Source organism: Squalius cephalus (genome assembly GCF_949319135.1).
Source record: "Squalius cephalus genome assembly, chromosome: 4".
In the NCBI taxonomy this organism is placed as follows: Eukaryota; Metazoa; Chordata; class Actinopteri; order Cypriniformes; family Leuciscidae; genus Squalius; species Squalius cephalus.
Window position 1 is genome coordinate 25,202,384 of NC_137125.1, and position 27,937 is coordinate 25,230,320.

At 40.1% G+C, this 27,937-nt stretch overlaps 2 protein-coding genes across 5 annotated transcripts in view; one reads left to right on the forward strand and one right to left on the reverse strand.

Moving 5' to 3' along the window:
* Positions 1–984, forward strand: part of LOC307157381 (uncharacterized protein) — a gene marked incomplete at its 3' end in the record, with an annotated part of 34,234 nt that extends 33,250 nt beyond the window's left edge. For all 4 annotated transcript variants that reach the window (XR_013820941.1, XR_013820942.1, XM_079869293.1 and 1 more), the window contains one exon: positions 77–984. The remainder of the gene's footprint in view (positions 1–76) is intronic.
* LOC307157356 (uncharacterized protein) overlaps positions 1–27,937 on the reverse strand; it is a 268,751-nt gene that overhangs the window by 144,928 nt on the left and 95,886 nt on the right. The window lies entirely within an intron of this gene.

The following is a 27,937-nucleotide window of genomic DNA, read 5'->3' on the forward strand; positions in this document are numbered from 1 at the left end:
GTTGCAAATTATAATTTTTAATATTTTGCCTGTAGCATATATATCATAACAAAAGGTTTTTCTCTTTTTTTTAAAGCTCGAAAAGTACTCTCCGGCCTAGTGATCTGAGCGAAGGAACATCTGCAGATCTAAGCTGTGATGAGACTGGACCCTCTGGACTGCTTTCAAGGCCTGCAACACCAGGAACTCCGACACTGAGGTCTGCGTCTTCCTCTCCACATCGAACCGATGGAGGACATACATCTACCCAGCTTGCAAACCCCCCAACACACCCCAGAGTTCAGGCCTTGTCATCAGGAGCCGCCACTGATACTTCACAAACAACAAAAAAGAAAAAGGCAAAGGTCAACTGTAGAAGGACCAACAGAACAACGGCTCCTGCAATTCCTCACAGCCGAACAAGCACCGGTCCCTCCGCATGTCCCCAAAGATGAGGAGGAGATGTATTTTTTCGCCCTCAGCCTTGTCCCCAGACTTAACAGACTGCGCCGTAGCTCACAAACAAATGCTCAAATACATATTTTACAGTACCTCACAGACTTGGAAAAAGAAGAACAACAACTGACCCAAGCTATCCAACCAACCCCATTATCTTGGCAGCAGCCAACCCAGTCACAAACACCAGATTATTCATATACATCAACATCCCATTATCAACGAAGCCACCTTCCACCCCCCACCCCATCATATCAACAACAAACACAACCCCCAATGTCCCACTCACAGCAGAGACAATACACCCCATTGCAAACTCCAGCTCGAGAAAGGAGCATGTCTATGCTTGAGGAGCTTGAAGACCTCTCGCCCCCCACAACATTCCACCATTTTTAGTAGAACTGGGAGAACCTGAATAAATCTTTGTTGTTTCAAAGACTTTCATTTTTTATTTATAGATTTACATTTGTCTAAGAAGTTCTAATTTTGTTAAATTATATTGTTTTTTATATTATAGTTAAGGTTTTAGATTGTAGTTTTGCAGTTGTTAATAAAAAAATAAAAAATAAATCACCCAATACATTGTGCTTAAAATGCTTATTTATTTGTTATCTTACCTCAGTGTAACAGCAAGACATTGTTTTGGCTGGATAGATTCCCGGTAATTGGTGGTTTGTTTTGTTAGATCAGGCCCAATCAAAGACAGAAGATCATCCATCTTTTCAGCAGACATCCTGAAGTATTTCACGTGGCGATCTCTGTCCAGGGACAATTCCGCCACAAGATGGTGAAACACACCAAATTCTTTTCTTTTTTTGTTAATGGGGTGGACCCACATTCTTCTTCTTCTCTGGCGACAACTGCAAAGTAATAGATATAGTGCAAGGGCTCTCCTCCTGTCTACTCGCACTGGGAAACAGGAAGAGGAAAATAGATTTAATAAATTTGAAGAGAGGATGTATATTTCAACGGTATATCTACACTACTACTGTCTACCATATTCTCTCTCTGGCTGCGTGTGTGTCTCGGCAACGGATTAATAAAAGAAGTGTACAAACTTCTTGGTTACAGAAACATGGTGTATTCATTTTATGAGGTTATTTACTTACCCATGATGTAAAAAATAGCTCTGAATAAACAACAACTGAGCAGAAGCGCTTGTCGACCGTCGCGGAGAATCTGGTGTGAACAGGCAGGCGCCGGACCGCGCGTGATTTTCCGTTCCGCGCCGCTTCCGCGTCCGGTGTGAACCAGGCGTAAGAGTCATCAGGACAAGCTTGAAGGGTGAGAGCTTCTTCAAACTACCTTGAGGCAGATATGGCGTGAGACTGAGCAGAAGTGTCTGAAACATTACATAGGTCGGAAGTCCCATGTAGTACTTCACTCTGTTATCATCACCACTCAGAAAGTTCTCATTCATCTGGTACTCTTCAAGCTCCTCCTTCAGCTTTCTGTTTTCCTCCAAAAGACTGTTGATAACATCCCATCTAGATGATCAGAGTGCACATTCCTGTGCCGGGGATGGCGGCTCCTTGTGCTGCGCCAGCAGTGGCACTTGCTCCTGTTGCTGTGCCGGGGATGGTGGCTGCTCCTGGTGCTGTGCTGGGGATGGTGGCTGCTCCTGGTGTTGTCCTGGGGATGGTGGCTGCTCCTGGTGCTGTGCTGGGGATGGTGGCTGCTCCTGGTGTTGTCCCGGGGATGGTGGCTGCTCCTGGTGCTGGGTCCTGCGATTTACTTGTCGCAGAAATCTCGCTTCATCTGTTTGCTTAACATCACTGTGGCCTAACCGCAAAGATGGTTTCCAGTTAGGGTGGTTCTCCAACATTTCATATGATGGTTTACCTAAAACAGAATAATTTGATTAAGAAAACTCATAAATTTAATCAATGCTTTAAGCTGGAAAACTCATTATTAAAACATCTTTCAGAAAAAAGGCTAAGGACATGAGGGGACAATGCATCTTTGTGATGTCCTCCAAAGTGGGGAAAGTTAGTGTAGAGAACCACTGTGTGGGGCAAACACATTACTGCGAGCACATTTCACCGACAAGCAAGCATAATGTCATGAACAGAATCTCAACTAGTTTTGTTAAAAACAACAACATTGATGGTTGTCCATTAAGTATTTTCAAAGAAACAACAGTTTGATAGATACAGTGCTAAGCATAAGTGAATAGACCCATGCTAAAGTTGACTAAAAAGAGGAATAAAAAAATGCATCTTTTGGAAATTGATCTAAATGCCTTAATTTAAAAATTCCAACCTTTAAGGACACCAATTTTCTTTGTGAATGAATAATGTATCGTAAATAAATGAATATTCTTCCTTAAAATACAGGGTGCATAAGTCAGGACACCCCATGTTAAATTCCCATAGAGGCAGGCAGATTTTTAAAGATCAGTTATTTTATAACAGAACTCAAAGTCATAATGTTTTGCCTGACACAATGTTCATTGTAAATGCTTCCAAGACCACTGCACCATTTGTCAACATGCCAGTAGATGTCACTCAAATTGCAATATCACAAAGTAATGACCAAGAAGATCAAGACTTTTCTACTTCCTGCTCAGCTACTGTTCGGACGATCTTGCTTACTGCTCCGCGCTTTGCTCTATCGCTTTTACATTTTATCTCCTATTTTTTATTTATTTATTTTTTATTTCCTTTTATCACCTAATTTTAACTTCAGCAAATCAGCACAGTGCTCATACGACAAAGTTTGGATTACTACAAAAACACAGAATTCTTTTACCCGACCAGCTTACATTCCGAGAAAGGAAAACACAACTGCCTACAAGGATAAGAGAAAATGCCTCAAGAATCTACTTGCTGCACTAACTGCCACAGACTTTTACAAAGGATTGCAGTTCTTGAAACAAAATTACTTACGGGACCACCTAACCAGACGGAGCACACAACAGAGCTTCATCATGGACACCCTCAGCATATAGCCGGTGAGTCCCATGAATCTAGTGCTCCTCGACAGGTAGAGAAACAAGCCGATCGACTTACTAATCGATGGCACAAACAGGGAGCGAGACCCAAAGGCACTCGAGACATCAGATTGTCACGAGCCTCACATATTGCCGCAATAGCATCCTCTACCCCAGATACAGCTCTGACAAGGATTGCAAACACTGGTCTCCTACCACCACCTATACATCTTGAGAACAGATTTGAAGTACTAATGAATGTAAATGAGGAATCCCCAAATGTGATGAATGTGATCGAACACAGACTGAATGGGCCAGTAGCTAACACTGATGCTAACTGGCGCTCAAGGTCGAGCAGACAGCGGCACTCAGCTCAGAGCGCAGCCGAGCCCAGGACTCTGATAGTGGGGGACTCCATAATCAGAAACATTAGCGGCAGGGATACAACTACGTACTGCCTTCCACAAGCAACAACTTCTGATGTAAACAGGGAACTTCAGAACATTCTGATGAAACATAAGACTGCAAATCGACTCATCATTCATGTGGGGAAGAATGATATTCATAAAGAGCAGTCAGAACTCCTTAAGAAGGATTACAATGAACTTTTTGAAACACTTAAAAGACTGAAAGTTCAAACATTCATCTGTGGACCTCTCCCAGCAAGAGGAACAAACAGGTTTTCACGGCTGCTTGGGCTTAATATGTGGCTGCAAAAAACCTGCAATATAAAAGGAGTGAACTTCATTGACAATTTCAATCTTTTCTGGAGTCAACGACAACTGTTTCATCGGGATGGCCACCACCCAAACAAACTTGGTTCAAGAGTGCTAAAGGACAATATCTACTTCTCCCTCAATATTTCAGTATCCACTCAATCTGAACGGCACACACACACCTGGACACAGTATGAATGACGACAGGACTTCACTTCAGCAGCAAAATGGACATGCAGTTGACATATCACACAAGGACAATGATAACACCTCTCCGCCACAACAACCTCTGCTCACGGACTCAATCTCAGCTGAGCCCTGCCCACAGAGCTCACCACAGACAGACATATTAGAACTGCTCGAAGATTCAGCACCCAAGGGCAACTTCCTGGAAAACAGCCAGGGAAGCCAAGACAGCATATCACAGCCTCCGATAACACCAGAGCAACAGGCCCTCTCACCAGACACTTTTTCCCTCTCTCCAGCATCGCCACTTCTGTGTTTCTCACAGAAAATGGAAGAACTGGTGTATGCTGGAACCAAACTATCCCACTCTTTTGCTGCAAGCCCCCAGATACCAACCAAAAAACGTCAGGCACCTCAACCACCCGTACCAAAGCCTGCGGGCCCAGCTCGCCCTCCCCCTCCTCCTGTGAGAGCTCTTCGGCCTCTGCCACAATGCCAGGGCCCACACCCTCCTCCATCTGCTCGAGGTGAACCAAAAACAACTGATACCAGCTCTCAGTGATATGTGTCGGGTCCCCGCTCTGATAACAGCAACTTTCTCAAATGTTTACAAAACAAGCGGGAACCCAGTGTGCCTGTATCTTTCTCTATTGCTGTTCTATTACATGATAGAAAGTCAAAGGCCTTCATTAGCCGTACAGCAAACCCAACTAATCTGGTGCCTATTACACGTCAAACTAATATTGCTGTGGGGAAAAGTAAGACTGTTAAGTTAGCACTTTTTAACATTCGCTCACTTAAAAATAAATCACTTCTAGTCAACGACTTAATAACCACAAACAATCTGGATTTTATGCTTCTAAATGAAACCTGGCTAGAAGACAGCTGCAGTGCAACAATCCTCAATGAAACATCCCCTCCTAACTTTACTTTTATGAGTGTCTGCAGAGCTGTTAAGAGAGGTGGGGGTCTAGCTGCGCTTTTTAAAGATATCTATCAATGTAAGCAAACATCATTTGGGAATTACCCGTCTTTCGAATATCTGGGTATTGTGTTAAAAGGTGCTCCACGCATTTTACTTTTCATTATTTACAGGCCTCCAAAATACTCTCCAGCCTTTGCTGAGGACTTTACAGAACTGTTATCAACAATTACCTCAGAGTTTGATTGTTTTGCCATTGCTGGGGATTTTAACATTGACATAGATATTGCAGAAAACAATATGGCAAAAGAAATCAAAACTGTTTTAAAAACTTTTGATTTGACTCAGCATGTACATGGACCCACACACAATCATGGACACACTCTAGATTTACTTATCAGTAAGGGTCTAAACATTTCATCGATTGTTATTAAGGATGTAGCGCTGTCTGATCATTTCTGTATTTTCTTTGATATATTGATTTCTCCTGCCATTGAAGCTAGATCTGTGTCTGTCAAGAAGAGATGCTTAAATGAGAACACTAGTGTACTATTTATGAAGGCTATATCCTTAACACCAAGCATATCTGCAGACTCTGTTGATTTTCTCCTTGATTCTTTTAACTCAAAAGTTAAAAGTGTAATTGATGAAATTGCTCCTGTTAAAGTCAGGAAGAAGAGTGGCAGACAAAAAGCACCTTGGAGAAACTCAACAACAGTGCAAAATATGAAAAGACAATGCAGAAAAGCAGAGCGCATGTGGCGGAAGACAAAACTTGTAGTCCATTATAACATCTACAAAGACAGCATCCATGCTTTCAATATGGAACTAGGCAAAGCTAGACAGACTTTCTTCTCAAATATTATAAACAGTAATTTAAACAACACACGCACTCTTTTTGCTACTGTAGAGAGACTGACAAACCCCCAAGTCAGATTCCCAGTGAAATGCTCTCAGACAACAAGTGCAGTGAGTTTGCTTCTTTCTTCTCTGAGAAAATCAATAATATCAGAAAGGTGATCAGCACATCCTTGAGTTGCCCTGGGGTTAGACAGATCAAACCACCTGAGAAAGTAGTTACTATGTCTGATTTCAAAGAAATTGATGGCAAAATTTTGGAAGAAACCGTACAGCACCTTAAAACATCAACCTGCGCTCTTGACACACTTCCCACATCATTTTTCAAAAGTGTGTTAAACAGTTTAGAAGCAGATCTTCTAGAACTGGTAAATGCCTCACTTCTCTCTGGGAGTTTTCCAAACTCCCTGAAAACAGCAGTTGTCAAGCCCCTCTTGAAAAAGAACAATCTGGATAAGATTTCAAATCTTCCTTTCATAGGCAAGATCATTGAAAAAGTTGTCTTCAATCAGCTGAACAAATTCTTATGCTCGAATGGATACTTTGGCAATTTTCAATCTGGTTTCCGACCACACCACAGCACAGAGACAGCGCTCATAAAGATAATAAACGATATTCGCTTAAATACTGATTCAGGCAAATTATCAGTGCTGGTACTACTCGACCTCAGTGCTGCATTTGACACTGTCGATCACAACATACTTCTTGACAGGCTGGAAAACTGTGTGGGGCTTTCTGGGATAGTCCTAAAATGGTTCAGGTCATACTTAGATGGGAGAGGTTATTATGTGAGTATAGGAGACCATAAGTCTGAGTGGACATCCATGACATGCGGAGTCCCTCAAGGCTCAATTCTTGCGCCACTTCTGTTCAACCTGTATATGCTCCCAATGAGCCAAATAATGAGAAAGAACCAAATTGCTTACCACAGCTATGCAGACGACACACAGCTCTACTTAGCCCTATCGCCTAACGATTACAGCCCCATTGACTCCCTGTGCCAATGCATTGATGAAGTCAACAGTTGGATGTGTCAAAACTTTCTTCAGTTAAACAAAGACAAAACTGAAGTCATTGCATTTGGAAACAAAGATGAAGTTCTCAAGGTGAACGCATACCTTCACTCTAGGGGTCAAACAACTAAAAATCAAGTTAGGAATCTTGGTGTGACACTAGAGTCAGACCTTAGTTTCAGTAGCCATGTCAAAGCAATAACTAAATCAGCATACTATCATCTGAAAAATATTGCAAGAATTAGATGCTTTGTTTCCAGACAAGACTTAGAGAAACTTGTGCATGCTTTCATCACCAGCAGGGTGGATTATTGTAACGGACTCCTCACTGGCCTTCCCAAAAAGACCATAAGACAGTTGCAGCTCATACAGAACGCTGCCGCCAGGATTCTGAGCAGAACCAGAAAATATGAACATATCAGGTCCTCAGGTCTTTACACGGGCTCCCAGTTAAATTTAGGATTGATTTTAAAGTATTATTACTGGTATATAAATCATTCAATGGCCTAGGACCTCAATATATTGCAGATATGCTCACTGAATATAAACCCAACAGATCACTCAGATCATTAGGATCATATCAGCTAGAAATGCCAAGGGTTCACTCTAAACATGGCGAGTCCGCTTTTAGCTATTATGCCAGCCGCAGCTGGAACCAGCTTCCAGAGGAGATCAGATGTGCTCCTACAGTAGTCACATTCAAATCCAGACTCAAAACACATCTGTTTAGCTATGCATTTAATGAATGAGCACTGTGCCAATGTCCGTCCGACTGTACTGTACTGTATTTTATTTTTTATTTTTCTAAACTGTTTTAATTATTCTCATTTCTTTTTTTATTTTAATTTCTTCTATGTAAAGCACTTTGAATTGCCATTGTGTATGAAATGTGCTATATACAAAAAAAAAGAAAGAAGAAAGAAAGACTTAATTTGAAAAGCAAAGAATCAGATAACACCTGACACTGACACCTGAAAAATGGATTCTTGTTTCACAGCGTGCTTGATGGTCAGAAAGGACAGAAACTCCAACTGGTCATTCCCTCTATTCATCAGGAAGCATTTATGCAGTACGCCCATGACAACCCACTCAGCAGGCACCTGGGAAAACTAAAAACTCTTCTCAGAATTCTAGAGAGAGTATACTGGTCCTAGTATGAGAACTGATGTATGGAGATATTGTAGAGAGTGTCACATTTGTCAAAAGTACAAAACCCCACTGACAAAGTTGTCTAGCAATTTGCAGAGTACTCCTGTTGTCGAACATGATAGGTGTTGACCTCATGGGTCCTTTCCCCAAAAGTGGCAAACAAAATGAACATCTTCTTGTTACTGTCGATTACTGTTACAAATGGGTTGAATTGTTTCCTTTGTTTAACCAACAAAGGTTTTTTGTTTTAAAACTTGAACTCTGAGTTGACTTACCTTGAGATGGAAAACTTTTGGAGTTTTCAGTTACAGAACAGCATATAGGGGTTCGTTGAAAAACGCCTATACAAATAAGCTGCCATTGGACGCATAATGACTCAGAGGGACCGTAGGGTGAATTGGGATGACAAATGCCCATTTGTCAATGGGCAAATGGGCATTCGGGCCTTTTACGATAACCCCCTTCCCCGCAACTAACTATATACTTGCCCTGGAATAAGGGGTATTTGGACACCTTTTGGGGGCGACACTGAGCTAAATGTTTGATTCCAGGTTTTTTGGAGTCGACTCTGATTCCCGACTCCTAATGTTGGAGTCGACTCCATTTACTTTTAATCAAAATAGGACCAGGATTAAAAAATATAAGATAGCAGTTCTGATCAATTTCAGTAAATCATAAGATGTTTTAGCGCTTAGTAGCACATTTAGGTTCTTCACACAAAAGACTCAGCAGGACTTGTTCATTGATGGAGCCACTGTGGGAATGAAAGTAACTATAGAGATGAATATAGTAAAACTGACGGACTGGGGATGAATGATACACAACAGACAATTAAAAAACAGCTTAAAATGCTTAAAATCTGGTGATTTTTCACAAAAACTGATTGGAGCACTTGATCAGTGAGCTGCATGTATTTTTGTCGACACTCTTGGTTACTTTACTAGTTGTTAAAGTGAGTCACATGCACTACCATCTTCTTTTTTGTGTTCTGCAGAAAAAAGTCATGTGGGTTTGGAACGACATGAGTGTATATGAGTACATGACAGAGTTTTCATCTTAATTTTTATACCTTTAGCTACAGAGAAATGCATCCAGATAACCAGAAAAACTATAATAATGGTTGACTTCTAGAAATTCTGTGATATTGAAATAACTCACTTTTTCCAATTTGCCCTTTCAGACTCTATAATAATCAGATAATCTCTGGTAAATATGTCGTCCTCTTCCCCTCAGTGATGGTGGACAAATGGCCTCTTTTGCAGGATTTTCCCGTTTCATTCAGGGTTAGTGGTGCTGCCCTGATTTTTGTGGATGTGGAAAAGAATTCTGGTGGCAATAGTGTTGTACCGAGTGTGATGTTCTTCAGAAAGTAAGTAACCTCTTCCTTAAATTCTGTCTCTTCGCCATTTTTTGTCACTATATAAACACTGCTTATAGCACTGACACTTTTAATCTGAACCCTAATGTCTGCAGTGGTGGTGTTGTAGGTCACAGTCTTTCGGTTGGTCCTATTTGCTACACATTTGCAGTGAATTGGTGCCATGCGACTGTAGGGTCTTTGTGTCGCCATCCTGAGGGCAAGAGAAAATATACAGAATACTTATGAATACTTGGAATATGTAATCTTGATCATGAAAAAACAAAATTATCAATAAATTGTAAAGGATAGTCCTGTCAGAGATGGGGAAACTAATAGGTCTAGGTTGTCATTGTCACAAAAAAAAAACCACACACACACATATATATATATATATATATATATATATATATATATATATATATATATATATATACATCAATAATGACGACCTAGGATCGTAGTTTGATAGTTTCTAATCTCTGACAGTAGAAATAAAAAATAATTTTTTTATTTATTCATTTATTTATTTTTGAGGTACTTAGTCATCGTAAATGTAAATGTTTTGTGAGGTGAAAATTGACCCAAAAAAATGGACAGCCCTGTCAAATATGAGCCTATGTCACTATTGTCTTGGCAAACATTTTATCTCTTTTTTTTAAGACAATGTATTTGTCATGATAACAGTAATATAACAGAATTACAGTTTGCGGAGTAGCTGTAGACTCCATCACTGCTTTTTTCAAATAACCAACCTGGATTGCAATGAATTTGTAGTTTACATCAACGAGGGCAAGTAGAATGATGGATAAAGAGCCTTTGTAGTTGTAAAAAAGGCTTCCAGATGTTATGTTCTAACATAACCAATAATAAAAAAGTGAATATTTTTCAAGTGGACATTAGTAACAAGGACATTTGTATATTATGATTATCTATCACCCTCCACCAATATCATATACTGTCCAGGAAATTATAATAAGTTGAGGCCTAATATCATTTCACAGTCTGTTTACATATAACAGAAGATGGTGATGTTGTTGTTATTTTAAAAGTTAAATGTTCATATAAAAAGTACAATTATAAAAAAAAAAAAAAAGCAAGAAAATGTTAAATAATAACAAAACCAATTTTAAAAAAGGAACAGCAAAATAATGTTTTTTTTTTCCATCAGTCTGTTATAATTCATAAATCAAAAAGTAAACATTTAGAAATTGACAAGAATGCAGTCAAATAAAAAAAAAAAAAAAAAAATTATTGTCTTATATAGAACTGGTAATATATAATTAAATAAAGCTAATAAATGTATTCATCCAAGTGCAGTGTTTTGTATTCGTGTTTTCTTGATGTAATAAATACATCATCAGACGTCAGGTGCATAATGCAATGCATCGTGACTTGTGTCAATTTTTTAACTCTATTTACAATAGTGTAAAAAGCCAGGAATTTTGACCACATAATCATTCGGTCGATTGTGGTGAGCACCGATAATGAAAAGTGACAGTACCTGGCAGGCTGTAGACGGTAGTTTTCTTATTCCTAGCGAAATAACAATACAACCTGTCTTCAAGAACGTCTTGATCCAACAACTCTCTTGGCCTCCCTCTCCTTCTTTTCATGGTGTTTCTGGTACCCTGATTTATGTTTTCTTTTCCCCGACATTTTGTCAGTCATGTTCAAGTTCATCGTTAACTTCAGGCAGCTGCCGCCTCAACTTTGATTGGTTCTCTTCACGGGCTGGGGTGGGACTTACAATTTTATTGGGTCCATCTGATGTTTGTCACTGACTGATTAATTAATAAATACTTTAGATCGGACTAAACCATTTTTAGGGAGGTAAGAGAAGCAGATATTTGGAAAAATTATTTTAACCAAATTGCATGTTTTTATAGGCCCCTATAATTGTAACTAACTTTCACCCCACTAGCGACGGCCCTGTATTCTGACAGATTCTGAATCTCAACAAGCTGTGGACACTATTTGCCTGTTGTTTATAGACTGGGTTTGTAACACTTTCGTCCGCTTATGATCTGAATCATTGAGTCTGATGATCGCTAGACTGACCCAAGCGGCAACTTTCTGTTCTCTCTCTGAATCCAACACGGAAGTGACTTAAACTGCAATTAATCGACTGGCCGCTAGAGACACGCTCCAGAAGAGAGTCCCCATGTTAAAAACCCCCATGTTCAAATACCCAACTTTACAGCAGAATTTTTTTTTACAGCCTGCCACAAAAAGTGTTTTTGGTCTATATAGCTAATTTTACCCTTCATGACAACTGTTTTTTTTTAGGACAACTGTTTGTTTGTTTTATAACTTATCTGTTAAAATTATATTAAAGTTCTGCATAATTAAAGGGTTAGTTCACCCAAAAATGAAAATTATGTCATTAATGACTCACCCTCATGTCGTTCCAACCCCGTAAGACCTCCGTTCATCTTCGGAACACAGTTTAAGATATTTTAGATTTAGTCCGAGAGCTTTCTGTCCCTCCATTGAAAATGTATGTACGGTATACTGTCCATGTCCAGAAAAGGTAATACAGACATCATCAAAGTAGTCCAAGTGACTACAGTGGCTCAATCTTAATTTTATAAAGCGACGAGAATACTTTTTGTGTGCAAAAAAACAACAAAAATAACGACTTTATTCCACTATTCATTTCCTTCTCTCTGGGCCTCGAGTCTTTTCACGTAGTATAACTGCGTAGCGCATCTGTGTTGTACGTCACACGTAGGCTCACTATTGGCCGACGCTGGTCATGTGTGTGATGCGTGTGATGTACAACCCAGAAGCGCTACGCAGTTATACTACGTGAACTAATTACTGTTTTATAGTGACGCATCAGCAGATCCACCAATCAGGTTCCTCCGTCGGCAACCAATCCAAAAAACAGTCCAATCAGAAGACTTTGCCAAGGCACATGATGACAAGAAAGTAACCTTTGGCCAATGATTTCCTTTCTCTCTCTCCGTGACTGTGTGTACAGGTTTGACAATAGAGGGAATGCATTGACATCACTTTCCCGCAGGAACACGCTCCCTCAACTGGACTGAGTGGCAGAAGAGCTGCTGCGTGACTGGAGTTAATAGGGGAAACTGCAAAAACACGAGTAAAACAAACAATTATCAGTTTAAACTAAAGGTTGGACTCGATATAGTGTTCCTTACAACTTACCAAAGATCCAGTGATCCATGGATATTGACATGCAGCCAGAAATCGTGTTTCCTGACATTAATATGTGCCTGATTTAGACACCAGGGAAATACATAAAGCAAATTTGCCTGTGAACACTTTATATAAATACAATATAGGTAGGTCTAAATCCGGGTGATCACTTATATCTGTTATATATATATATATATATTATATTGTCCAGCCTTAAAACTTAGTTTTTGACAGTGTTTATAGTGAAATATTATGATAAGCAACTATTGTAGACCTGTTTTGGCCCATTTATAAGCCTTTTTAATTAGTGAGGACCAGTAACATGTTTTTTGTTAGTTTTTTTTTTTTATCTAGTTTTGCACGTTTCTGTGATGGGTAGGTTTAGATGTAGGGGTTGGGTTAGGCGATAGACTTCCATTGATTTTTACATCAGGATATTTTTTTTGAAATGTGGTCTGTCAAATGTAAATGAAGCTTTATGTAATGTAAATTTAATACCTTACCTCCAATGACCCACAAGTAAATCAACTTAAGAATGACTGAAAAAGAAGAAAATGTGTTTTCCGGAGGTCTGCCATTTTTCTACGCTGTTGTACAACCTAAATATTGAGAAACTGAAACAGGTTTTTTGGTAGAGATGGTCCAAAATTGGTCAAGAGTCTTATAAGCAGCTCCTTAAAACATTTGGTGGAGCTTTTTCTGCTAAATTTAAGGGTTCACTTCCCTTCTCCACCCTGCACTGTGAATGATTACCAAATGTATTTGTATCAGAAAAACAGTCTGATTACACTCATTTTTTATGATTGTGAGTTACATTAAGATCAGATCACAGATTATGTAGTAATCAATGCAGAAATCCAGATATTATCAAAGGTTTCATAAAATCATTCTTCCCACTGTAGATAACTAGACAGTGTTTAGCTATTATGCAACCCACAGCTGTAACCAGCTTCCAGATGTCAAAAGAGGAGCTCAGATTGAAAAGTCCAGATTTCTTTCAGTTTATGTCCTTTTATTAATAAAACAAAGTAGCAGCAATATGAATGTTTATTTATAAAATATGATTCTGATGTATTAACTCTTTCCCCATCATTTACGGAAATTTCTGGCTTTCCGTGTTTTCACTGTTATACGGTAGGGAGTGCTATTTCACATCTTTTGAAAGAGTAGTGAATCTCCAGATCAAAACACAGACGAAGAAGCAGCAGATGTAAAATAAAGCGATCATCAACATTAAACAGCATATAAATCAAAACTGCCTAATGTTACTGAATGAAATGTCGACCCAGGATGAGATATAGGACTGTGAAGCTTTGTGAGTGTTGATGAACTCGATCTACTCCATCTGTGTTTTGATCATTGTTCTGAAGCAAATCTGGATGTAGTCTTTGATAAAAATGTGGTTTTCTCAGCTTTTTGTCTTGTGTGATATCTGTAACTCTTTTCACACTGATGACACGTGAAAGGCTTTTCTCCAGTGTGAGATCTTATGTGCGTCTTAAAGGGTTAGTTCGCCCATTTAAGACATGAAGTTGTATGCAATCCTTACCAGCACTATAGTGCATACACACTGACCCACTCTGTGGTCACCTCCCTGGTCAGAGTTCTGGCCACTGGAAGTTTTTCAAGAAAGTAGTCCCGTTTAGTTTCCGGGGCCTCAAAACTGTGCGTTTTTACGTGAAAAAATTATATGCGTTTCAAAGCTTGATTAATTTACATCACAAAAAACACGGCAGATAAAATTCATACCTCAGTTTTTAATCGGCACTATTTTCTTTCCATTTCTATCAATCCGCGCTGCTGTCAACGTCAACAGTGCGCACGTTCCGATCAGCTGTTCCATAGTGTTTACACAATCGAATGACAACGACGTAAAAAGTAGAAAATTAACAATGGTGCGAACTTGTAAATTCCCAGGTTGTGACCACAAGAATGTGCCGGGATCACTGTTCAGATTCCATCGTTTTCCTGTTTCGGATATAGCTAATGAGACAGCTTTGGCTGGTTGCCATCGGCTACTCTGCGGGAGCTAAAATATCCAGAATCAAGGATTTTCGTGTGTGCAGTGCTCACTTCAGCGAAGACGATTACATCCCCAACCAAGGAGGAAAAAAAACCTGATTTTAAAGAGTTTTGCTGTACCAGTACCACGGGTAAGCTCTATATTTACTAACTTTATGATCCCATGTCTAAACTGTACAGTAAACAATGTTTAGACTCCAGTGGAAATCACGTGAAAAGAGGTCTAATATAAAAACAGTATATAGGTATATAGGTACAATTTGCTGAGAAAACTATTTGGATGTAATGCAGACAGACCTGTAATGCAGTTGGCCTCCTCGTCAATCGATGGGTTTTGCATCTGTGGCATGAGTTCCCATTCGTGGCAGCAATAGCTTCTGTTGGCATAACTTGACAATTTGAACAAGTGCACCACCATTTGTCGTTCATCCTGGCTCTTGCTACAGCTGTGGGCCCAGCATCAACTTGGACAACTTCATCTCTGTCCTCTCGCTCTCTCTCTTCCCGTTCTATCTCCATCTGCTGAAGTTCGGCATCGGTATACTCCGGTTCATAAAGGTATCCCTTTGGCGTTTTGCTAAAATTACTTTAATCATCATCTGTTCCGTCTGACATTGTGCTAAAATTGGTTTCATCATCAGAAGTTTCGTAGTCAGACATGTTGTCAGCGAGTCGCGCTATCAACAGCTGATCGGAACGTGCGCACTGTTGACGTTGACAGCAGCGCGGATTGATAGAAATGGAATACTAACCGGGAATACTTTCTTGAAAAACTTCCAGCGGCCAGAACTCTGACCAGGGAGGTGACCACAGAGTGGGTCAGTGTGTATGCACTATAGTGCTGGTAAGGATTGCATACAACTTCATGTCTTAAATGGGCGAACTAACCCTTTAAAATTCGTCACGCACAGAAACCTTGCACACTGAGTCCGATGCGTATTTATTAAACCTTTGCGGAAAAAAAACACAAAAAATACTAAATGGATTTGTCAAGCAGTGAGGATGATTTTGTTGCCCTCTTTCTTCTTAAAAAGAGAAAAAGAAAGAGGAAATATTGGGTCCATCCAATCCTGAGATTGCGCCGAGTGGAAGCAGAGTTTTTTTCACCTCCTTATCAAGGAGTTGCGAAATTATCCCGAGCGATTCAAAATACATCAGAATGTCAGTGGAACAGTTTGATGCTTTGCTAGCGATACTGGAGCCACATATTAAAAAGAAGACCACCAATTTCCGTGAACTAATCGATCCTGAACAGAGACTGGCAGTATCTAAGGTATGGACACACACACGCGCTGGGCAGACAGAACAGCTGTATTTTGTCGTTTGCTTGTACGGTACGTGGCTCTGAATTGTCAAAAAAACCTCTCAAAATACTGGCTGTGGATGCGAAAAACGCAGAAAATCGAACCCGATCCGAATTTTTTTATTACGGACGAAAGTTTCGTAGACAGTGTGCAAGCGTGATTGACATAACGTGAGGTCGAATTTTTTTTTTTAACGTGCGAAAATTTCGGATGCGAATTTCGGACTCAAGGCCATTGCACACTGAGTCCGAAATTCGCATCCGAAATTTTCGCACGTAAAAAAAAAAATTCGACCTCACGTTATGTCAATCACGCTTGCACACGGTCTACGAAACTTTCGGCCGTAATAAAAAAATTCGGATCGGGTTCGATTTTCTGCGTTTTTCGCATCCACAGCCAGTATTTTGAGAGGTTTTTTGACAATTCAGAGCCACCTCCCCTTTCAATCAGATCGAAATTTCGGAAAATATAACCTGTATACAGCTGTTCTGTCTGCCCAGCGCTTCCGCCGGCTGTGTGTGTGTGTGTGAGTGAGTGTGTGTGTCCATACCACAGACTGTAAAAAGGGTCCATACCTAGACTGTGTGCAATGGCCTTTACTGCCAGTCTCTGTTCAGGATCGATTGGTTCACGGAAATTGGTGGTCTTCTTTTTAACGTGGCTCCAGTATCGCTAGCAAAGCATCAAACTGTTCCACTGAAATTCTGAGGTAAATTTTGAATCACTCGGGATAATTTCGCAACTCCTTGATAAGGAGGTGAAACTCTTCCTCTCGGCGCAATCTCAGGATTGGATGGACCCAATATTTCCTCTTTTTATTTTTCTCTTTTTAAGAAGAAAGAGGGCAACAAAATCATCCTCACTGCTTGACGAATCCATTTTGTATTTTTTGCGTTTTTTTCCGCAAAGGTTTAATAAATAAGCATTGGACTCAGTGTGCAAGGTTTCTGTGCGTGACGAATTTTAAGGCTGACGAACACGAAAAAACGCATACGAAAATTTCGGACTCAGTGTGCAATGGCCTTCAGTGTGCAATGGCCTTTACACTGTTTTGACCAGCAGGTGACGTTCATTTTGTGAAGCAATTCATTTATTTGACTCGGAAAAAAGCTCCGTTTCTCCATCACTAACTACTTGCCAGTCACCGAATTCTTGTTAATAAAATGATTCACAATATTTGGAGCGAAATGAGACCCACCTTTTCTATTACTCATGTGTGGATGCGCTTTACACACACACAATAACGTTCGTTCATTAATGTTAAATAAAGCAAATGCATATGTTATATTCAATAATAATTCACTAATTTTACATCTCTAACAAAAACTATGCATTGAACAGGGTTCGTACACTTTTTCCAAGGTCAAATTCAAGTACTTTTCAAGCACTTTCCAGGTCCATTTTAAAGCTTTTTCCAGCACCTTACACTACCGTAAATTACATAACAATACATAGTTAAAATTATTATTTAGTGTTTTTATCACATCAAAAGAGATAAACAGCCAAATGTTTCATAATAGCAGAGGGCTGCACGATATTGAAGAAAAATGAGATATGCGATAACTCATTAAATAATGCGATATTCAATATGCAATACAATAATGCTTAAAGTGTGTCAAATTAACTTAAATTATCTTTAAAATATCTTTAAAATGATATAACCTACACATACGTGTTTCACATTCTTTTTGTAAAAAAATTAGAAAAGTAGAAAATATCCCTACAACTTCAAGACAGTGAACATCAGTGTTCTGTAGCATAAGTGTTATTTTAACATCACTGGGGTTTAGGGGTTCAGGTTATCCTACATTAGGTTTATTTAACAACAGAAACTGATTAATCAAATGTAAAAATAAACACTGCTTAGTTTTCACTGCATGAATTAAATATACTGATTCTTATTAACCCATTTAATCCCAAATTTTTCCCAGACACAAAAATATCCAAATCATGTGTCATTAGTATCCCTTTGAAACAATCAGTCATAATTTTTAGAAATTTTCATGGAAAAGTGTGTGAAAAAGTGTGTTTTATGATCGGTCACAATTGTGACCGGTGGGATACTGTGTTGTATCAACCATTGTATAGATTGAATATAGGTCTATTTGACCTATGCAGTGTGTTTGTGTGTGTTTTTGTGCGTGTGTGTGTGTGTGTGTGTGTTTTTTTTGTGTGTGTTTTTGTGTGTCTGTGTGTGTGTGTGTGTGAGTGTGTGTGTGGGGAGATCAGACATCAGAGGAGACGTAACCATGTGTGAGTGTGTGTGTGTGTGTCTCTGTGTGTGTGTGTGTGTGTGTGTGTGTGTGTGTGGAGATCAGACATCAGAGAAGACGTGACCGTGTGTGTGTGTGGGGGTGTGTGTGTGTGTGTGTGTGTGTGTGTGTGTGTGTGTGTGTGTTTCTATGTGTGTGTCTGTGTGTGTGTGTGTGTGTGTCTGTGTGTGTGTGGAGATCAGACATCAGAGACGTGACCGTGTGTGTCTGTGTGTGTGTGTCTGTGTGTGTGTGTGTCTGTGTGTGTGTGTCTGTCTGTGTGTGTGTGTGTGTGTGTGTGTGTGTGTGTGTGTGTGTGTGTGTGGAGATCAGACATCAGAAGAGACGTGACCGTGTGTGTGTGTGTGTGTGTGTGTGTGTGTGTGTGTAAAATTAGGTAGATAGTAAGGTAGAACAGTTAGCCTATGTGTATTAGTATGTAGATACAATGGGTTATCCCACCGGTCACTATTGTTGCCGTTGACATGTTTGTGAGTTGACCACATTAAACAAAGTTGAGTAATTGCAAATACATATATCAATACTAGACACCTTAAACATGATATGTACCAAAAATCTATGTCCTATCTTTATGTTAACATACTTTACCACCCTTTTCTTTGGGAGCTTTCTTGCTGCCATCCTCTTCTCTTGGCGCAAACAGGAAATAAACAGCTCTGGTCATGTGACAATTTACAGTAAACATGCGGCACAGCACATATTTCATTGAGACCCTTTATTATTTCAATATCTGCTGGAAATGCATTGATAGATCATTCAGTAACATTTTTATAGCCTTAGAAATGAAACATTTGTAGCCTATTCAGCCAAAAGCAGTGAGTGATTATCTTTGTCTTTTGTTCATGACCCCAGTTATTGCAAGCTGTTGCGATATGCAATTATGCATATTGTAATATATACATTTGCAATATTTCGATATATTGTGCAGCCCTAATATTTAAGCCAATCACAAGTTTTATTCTTCAAAATGTATCACTAAGTATATAGCCTAAAGCAGGTGTCACCAACCCTGCTCCTGGAGGGCTACTGTCCTGCAGACTTTAGGTCCAACCCTGTTCCAACACACCTGCCTGTAATTATCAAGCAACCCTGAACAGCTTGATTAGCTGGTCCAGGTGTGTTTGATTGGGGTTGGAGCTGAAATCTGCAGGACTGTAGCCCTCCAGGAGCAGGGTTGGTGACACCTGGCCTAAAGCATATGAATAATATACTTTTCATTATATTAATGTCCAAATATTGCTTACCAGATAATGTGATTTATAGGCTGTAAAACTGAATTAATTTCAAATATGAAGACTTAGGATTTGAACAGAAATATTTGACAGGCCTTCCCGTTTTGGGACACATTCTTGATATAGACAAGGTTTGAACAATATCTGAGTGCACAGGCACCTGCCTGATAAATGTATTTCATTGCCAAGATGTCTTGGGCCAAGACATAACGTTAGCTAATACATTTACTGGAATAGAGCAGTGTAAATATGCTTTAAATAAATAGAGCAGCTGCAAAATATACTTTCCAACAGGTGTTTTACCATTTGTTGTAAAACTGTGGACCTATTTTTCCAAACGCCTCACACCTGTACATTCTTCCGTTGAGAGCTTGAATAATAGACACTCCAGCCCAGCGGAGTAATACCGTACCTCACAGCACATCCAAAACAAGTCAATAGAGTTGGACAAAAACTACGATAAAACCTGCCGGAAAGCATCTTTTGCAGTGATTTTTGTGTGAGCATATCAGTGAACACCCCTGACCACTCGGTGAGTTTCACGTCTTTGTAAACGAAAGTTTAATGCGTTTTAGGAAGGATTGTTCCAGTGCCCATATGCAGCCATTCTGGAGGTGGGGGGGAAAGCGAAAGAAACCTACAATTCTCGGGACAGCAGCATGTGTCCAAATTTTAATCTTAAACGTTCTATTTCATCAGAAACGATCTGTAAACAGGGCTTTAAGTGTAAAATACCGAACTTGTCCTTTAAGTGAATGTAAAATTTAATTAAGTGAAATTAAACGTAATGTTTGCAAATCTAACGATTATATATAGTAATATGATTATTTTATGTAATATAAATATTGTATATTTAATATTCATATACACAATATATAATATATTCAAATTTAAAATAACTTAAGCATCTGTTTGTACACATATAAACATGTACACTGCCGTTTTAAAAGTAATGATGCTGAAAATTTAGCTTTGCGTCACAGGAATAAATTACATTTTAAAATACATTAAAATAGAAAACAGTTATTTTAAATTGTAATAATATTTCACAATATTACTGTTTTTTTATTCAAATAAATGCAAGGCAAGACAAGTTTATTTATATAGCACATTTCATACATAATAGCAATTCAAAGTTTTTTACATAGAATAAATTAAAATAATAAAAAGAAATAAGAATAATTAAAACCGTTTAGAAAAATAAAATAAAATACAGTACAGTACAAACAGTCGGACGAACAGTGGCACAGTGCTCATTCATTAAATGCACAGCTAAACAGATGTGTTTTGAGTCTGGATTTGAATGTGACTACTGTAGGAGCACATCTGATCTCCTCTGGAAGCTGGTTCCAGTTGCGGCTGGCATAATAGCTAAAAGCAGACTCGCCATGTTTAGAGTGAACCCTTGGTATTTCTAGCTGATATGATCCTAGTGATCTGAGTGATCTGTTGGGTTTATATTCAGTGATCATATATGCAATGTATTGAGGTCCTAGGCCATTGAATGATTTATATACCAGTAATAATACTTTAAAATCAATCCTAAATGTAACTTGGAGCCAGTTTAAAGACCTGAGGACTGGTGTGATATGTTCATATTTTCTTGTTCTGCTCAGAAGCCAGTGAGGAGTCCATTACAATAATCCACCCTGCTGGTGATGAAAGCATGCACAAGTTTCTCTAAGTCTTGTCTGGAAACAAAGCATCTAATTCTTGCAATATTTTTCAGATGATAGTATGCTGATTTAGTTATTGCTTTGACATGACTACTGAAACTAAGGTCTGACTCTAGTGACACACCAAGATTCCTGACTTGATTTTTAGTTGTTTGACCCCTAGAGTGAAGGTATGCGTTCACCTTGAGAACTTCATCTTTGTTTTCAAACACAATGACTTCAGTTTTGTCTTTGTTTAATTGAAGAAAGTTTTGGCACGTCCAACTGTTGACTTCATCAATGCATTGGCACAGGGAGTCAATGGGGCTGTAATCATTAGGCGATAGGGCTAAGTAGATCTGTGTGTCATCTGCATAGCTGTGGTAAGCAATTTTGTTCTTTTTCATTATTTGGCTCATTGGGAGCATATACAGGTTGAACAGGAGTGGCGCAAGAATTGAGCCTTGAGGGACTCTGCATGTCATGAATGTCCACTCAGACTTATGGTCTCCTATACTCACATAATAACCTCTCCCTCCTAAAAGTATGACCTGAACCATTTTAGGACTATCCCAGAAAGCCCCACCCATTTTTCCTGCCTGTCAAGAAGTATGTTGTGATCGACAGTGTCAAATGCAGCACTGAGGTCGAGTAGTACCAGCACCGATAATTTGCCTGTATCAGTATTTAAGCGAATATCGTTTATTATCTTTATGAGCGCTGTCTCTGTGCTGTGGTGCGGTCGGAAACCAGATTTTTTTCAATGATCTTGCCTATGAAAGGAAGATTTGAGATCGGTCTATAGTTGCTTAATATGGTCTTATCCAGATTGTTCTTTTTCAGGAGGGGCTTGACAACAGCAGTTTTAAGGCAGTTTGGAAAACTCCCAGAGAGAAGTGAGGCATTAACCACTTCTAGAAGATCTGCTTCTAAACTGTTTAACACACTTTTGAAAAAAGATGTGGGAAGTGTGTCAAGAGCGCAGGTTGATGTTTTTTTAAGTTTCTTCCAAAATTTTTCCATCAATTTCTTCTAAATCAGACATAGTAACTACTTTCTCAGGTGGTCTGATCTGTCTGACCCCAGCGCAACTCAAGGATGTGCTGATCACCTTTCAGATATTATTGATTTTCTCAGAGAAGAAAGAAGCAAACTCAATGCACTTGCTGTCTGAGAGCATTTCACTGGGAATCTGGCTTGTGGGGTTTGTCAGTCTCTCTACTGTAGCAAAAAGAGTGCGTGTGTTGTTTAAATTGCTGTTTATAATATTTGAGAAGAAAGTCTGTCTAGCTTTGCCTAGTTCCATATTGAAAGCATGGATGCTGTCTTTGTAGATGTTATAATGGACTACAAGTTTTGTCTTCCGCCACATGCGCTCTGCTTTTCTGCATTGTCTTCTCATATTTTGCGTTGTATGCGTTGAATGCTCTGTGCAGGTCTCATGATATGTAGCAGCAGATCTCAAGATGCCTTTCGACGACTTCCGTGGTCATCATCAGACCTCCAGGGACTCGGATGACAATTATCTTGATTAATGTCAACGCACCCTACTATCTATCTACAACCCCAAATCAGAAAAAGTTGGGACACTGTACAAATTGTGAGTAAAAAAGAAATGGAATAATTTACAAATCTCATAAACTTATATTTTATTCACAATAGAATATAGATAACATATCAAATGTTGAAAGTGAGACATTTTGAAATGTCATGCCAAATATTGGCTCATTTTGGATTTCATGAGAGCTACACATTCCAAAAAAGTTGGGACAGGTAGCAATAAGAGGCCGGAGAAGTTAAATGTACATAAGGAACAGCTGGAGGACCAATTTGCAACTTATTAGGTCAATTGGCAACATGATTGGGTATAAAAAGAGCCTCTCAGAGTGGCAGTGTCTCTCAGAAGTCAAGATGGGCAGAAGATCACCAATTCCCCCAATGTTGCGGCGAAAAATAGTGGAGCAATATCAGAAAGGAGTTTCTCAGAGAAAAATTGCAAAGAGTTTGAAGTTATCATCATCTACAGTGCATAATATCATCCAAAGATTCAGAGTATCTGGAACAATCTCTGTGCGTAAGGGGGTCAAGGCCGGAAAACCATACTAGATGCCCGTGATCTTCGGGCTCTTAGACGGCACTGCATCACATACAGGAATGCTACTGTAATGGAAATCACAACATGGGCTCAGGAATACTTCCAGAAATCATTGTCGGTGAACACAATCCACCGTGCCATTCGCCGTTGCCGGCTAAAACTCTATAGGTCAAAAAAGAAGCCATATCTAAACAGGATCTAGAAGCGCAGGCGTTTTCTCTGGGCCAAGGCTCATTAAAAATGGACTGTGGCAAAGTGGAAAACTGTTCTGTGGTCAGACGAATCAAAATTTGAAGTTCTTTTTGGAAAACTGGGACGCCATGTCATCCAGACTAAAGAGGACAAGGACAACCCAAGTTGTTATCAGCGCTCAGTTCAGAAGCCTGCATCTCTGATGGTATGGGGTTGCATGAGTGCGTGTGGCATGGGCAGCTTACACATCTGGAAAGGCACCATCAATGCTGAAAGGTATATCCAAGTTCTAGAACAACATATGCTCCCATCCAGACGTCGTCTCTTTCAGGGAAGACCTTGCATTTTCCAACATGACAATGCCAGACCATATACTGCATCAATTACAATATCATGGCTCCGTAGAAGAAGGATCCGGGTACTGAAATGGCCAGCCTGCAGTCCAGTTCTTTCACCCATAGAAAACATTTGGTGCATCATAAAGAGGAAGATGCAACAAAGAAGACCTAAGACAGTTGAGCATTCCTATTCCTAAACTTGAGCAACTTGTCTCCTCAGTCCCCAGACGTTTGCAGACTGTTATAAAAAGAAGAGGGGATGCCACACAGTGGTAAACATGGCCTTGTCCCAACTTTTTTGAGATGTGTTGATGCCATGAAATTTAAAATCAACTTATTTTTCCCTTAAAATGATACATTTTCTCAGTTTAAACATTTGATATGTCATCTATGTTGTATTTTGAATAAAATATTGAAATTTGAAACTTCCACATCATTGCATTCTGTTTTTATTCGCAATTTGTACAGTGTCCCAACTTTTTATAAGTGTATAAGTGTAGAATTGTTTAGACTTTATGTTCTCTCAGCCAATCAGAAGTAGCATGTAGATGTAATGTATGCCCTTGGAAATGGTATAATTGGTGTAAGATTTTGTGTAAGGTAGAGTTGCCTTGCGACCTCCTGGCTTGGGGGGTTTGTCCCCCCAAGCCAGGGGGGACAAAATGCAATGAACTATTTTCAGCAATTAATTCATGAATACATTTCTAACTAGATGTACCGCATGGCGGTACAAAATATGACCGCCGCTCAGGCCTGCACTGGCTTTCCACAAAAATAAATGACGTGGAGCAATTTGGCTGTATTGCGTGTTTATGTATATACCTAAAAAAAGTAGTAGTATGTGCATGTCTGTCTGTGTGTGTGTGTGTATGTGTGTATGTGTGTGTGTGTGTGTGTGTTTGTGTGTGTCTGTGTGTGTGTGTGTCTGTGCATGTGTGTGTCTGTGTGTGTGTGTGTATGTATGCGTGCGTACATGTGTGTGCGCGTGTGTGTTTGTGTGTGTGTGTCTGTGCATGTGGATTTGTATGTGTGTGTATGGGTGTGTGTCTGTGCGTGTGGATGTCAGTGTGTGCATGCTTGCGTTTGTTTGTATTCCTGCATGTGTGTGTGTGACAGTTAGGGTTGCCAACTTCAGAAAAGGAAAATGCGGGACAATCGTGGTTATTTATAGGAAAATGAGGGACACTCAAAATATTTGTACTGTATCACACAGTGTACGTCATTTCAGTGTCTGCAGTTAAGCTTGTGTTTAAAAGGTTATCAGACATAAACACATTTGTATTGCTTAACCTATTTAAGTATTTAATTCTAAAAATAATTTTAATGTCATACATGAAAAAGTCACATTACAAACAAACCATAGTTCAAAATAACAGCATTTATCTAAAATAGAAAGCTTTTTTAACATTATACACTAGGCTTACAGTTCAAAAGTTTGGGGTTAGTAAGATTATTTTTTGGGAAAAAAAATAAAGAAAGTAATTGCCTACTTTTATTCAGCAAGGATGCATTACATTAATCAAAAGTGACAGTTAAGGTAATGTTACAAAAGCTTTATATGTACTTTCTAAAAGCTTTAAAACATTAATAATAATCAGAAATGTTTTTTGAGCATATTATTCCCTCAGGTACAATGTAGATTACATGTTTTCTTGCGTGGCTGGATGTTAGACTCATGAACAATAATCACGTTGTTTGCATTCGCCAAAATTGATTAGCCGAAATCAAAACGTGGACAGTGAAAGGAAATTACCGTTAGCGTGAGACGAGTCCGGCTTGAAGCGGAAGCGACCAGACGGCAGAGGATGTTCGCAAATCAAACAATGATTTGTCTCAAAACAATGATTAAAAAAAGCTGTGATTGGATGATGACAGGTGTCGGTGATCATTCTCAAGTGTCGTGGTCAGCACTGCTGCTGTTGCTGTTGTATCAGTCAGTGGTTTATCAGCTTGTCCAAAAACGGGACACGGGAGGTCACGCACGGGACAAATAAATTAGGCCCAAAATACGGGACGTCTAATTCGGGACAGTTGGCAACCTTAGTGACAGTATCATCCTAAACCAGCAACCCTTCGCTCAACACCACCATCTACAGGCCGATGAGTGTACAGTCACTAAATGTGCACATAAATGAATTTATTTTATACCCCCCCATGGATGAAATTCTACGAAACTTAGCATACCCCCAGAGGATGTCAAGTTAATCATACACATGAAATATGGTGCAGTTCTGAACATCTCAACTGAAGATAGGGACGATTAAAGCAGAATAATATTGCATTTTCATTTTTTATGGGAGGGGCGCAAATCACAAATGAGTGATTATGGGCTAGGTTGATGTGGGCCCTTAAGAGCAACATACCATAAAAATTTCTTCATCCTCGGTGCCATGGTTCAGGTAGTTATTTAGGAAAAACTGCATTTTTTGGGTTTGGGGGGGCCCAGTGCGGGGGGGGAGTGGCCCCCGGGGACCAAACGAAATTTTTCCGTAAAAGTCTAGTGGGGCTACATGCCCACCAAATTTCATGTTCCCCGGTGTTTTTGTGTCCCTGGTATCGTTGACGAAAAAATTCAGTAGATGACGAAAAAAAAAAAAAAAAAACTTTGACAATCGATTATGGGCTAGGTTGATGTGGGCCCTTAAGACCAACATACCATAAAAAATTATTCATCCTCGGTGCCACGGTTCAGGTAGTTATTTAGGAAAAACTGCATTTTTTGGGTTTGGGGGGGCCCAGCGCGGGGGGGGGGAGTGGCCCCCGGGGACCAAACAAAATTTTTCCGTAGAAGTCTAGTGGGGCCACATGCCCACCAAATTTCATGTTCCCCGGTGTTTCGGTGTCCCTGGTATCGTTGACGAAAAATTCACAGGGGCCCCAGCGTGGGGGGGGGGGAAGTGGCCCCCGGGGACCAAACGAAATTTTTCCGTAAAAGTCTAGTAGACCAACATACCATAAAAAATTCTTCATCCTCGGTGCCACGGTTCAGGTAGTTATTTAGGAAAAACTGCCTTTTTTTGGGTTTGGGGGGGCCCAGCGCAGGGGGGGAGTGGCCCCCGGGGACCAAACGAAATGTTTCCGTAAAAGTCTAGTGGGGCAACATGCCCACCAAATTTCATGTTCCCCGGTGTTTCGGTGTCCCTGGTATCGTTGACGAAAAATTCACGGGGGCCCCAGCGCGGGGGGGGAAGTGGCCCCCGGGGACCAAACGAAATTTTTCCGTAAAAGTCTAGTAGACCAACATACCATAAAAAATTCTTCATCCTCGGTGCCACGGTTCAGGTAGTTATTTAGGAAAAACTGCATTTTTTGGGTTTGGGGGGGCCCAGCGCAGGGGGGGAGTGGCCCCCGGGGACCAAACGAAATTTTTTCGTACAAGTCTAGTGGGGCTACATGCCCACCAAATTTCATGTTCCCCGGTGTTTCTGTGTCCCTGGTATCGTTGACGAAAAATTCACGGGGGCCCCAGCGCGGGGGGGGGGAAGTGGCCCCCGGGGACCAAACGAAATTTTTCCGTAAAAGTCTAGTAGACCAACATACCATAAAAAATTATTCATCCTCGGTGCCACGGTTCAGGTAGATATTTAGGAAAAACTGCATTTTTTGGGGTTTGGGGGGGCCCAGCGCGGGGGGGGAGTGGCCCCCGGGGACCAAACGAAATTTTTCCGTACAAGTCTAGTGGGGCTACATGCCCACCAAATTTCATGTTCCCCGGTGTTTCGGTGTCCCTGGTATCGTTGACGAAAAATTCACGGGGGCCCCAGCGCGGGGGGGGGGGGGGGGGGGAAGTGGCCCCCGGGGACCAAACGAAATTTTTCCGTAAAAGTCTAGTAGACCAACATACCATAAAAAATTCTTCATCCTCGGTGCCACGGTTCAGGTAGTTATTTAGGAAAAACTGCATTTTTTGGGGTTTGGGGGGGCCCAGCGCGGGGGGGGAGTGGCCCCCGGGGACCAAACGAAATTTTTCCGTACAAGTCTAGTGGGGCTACATGCCCACCAAATTTCATGTTCCCCGGTGTTTCGGTGTCCCTGGTATCGTTGACGAAAAATTCACGGGGGCCCCAGCGCGGGGGGGGGAAGTGGCCCCCGG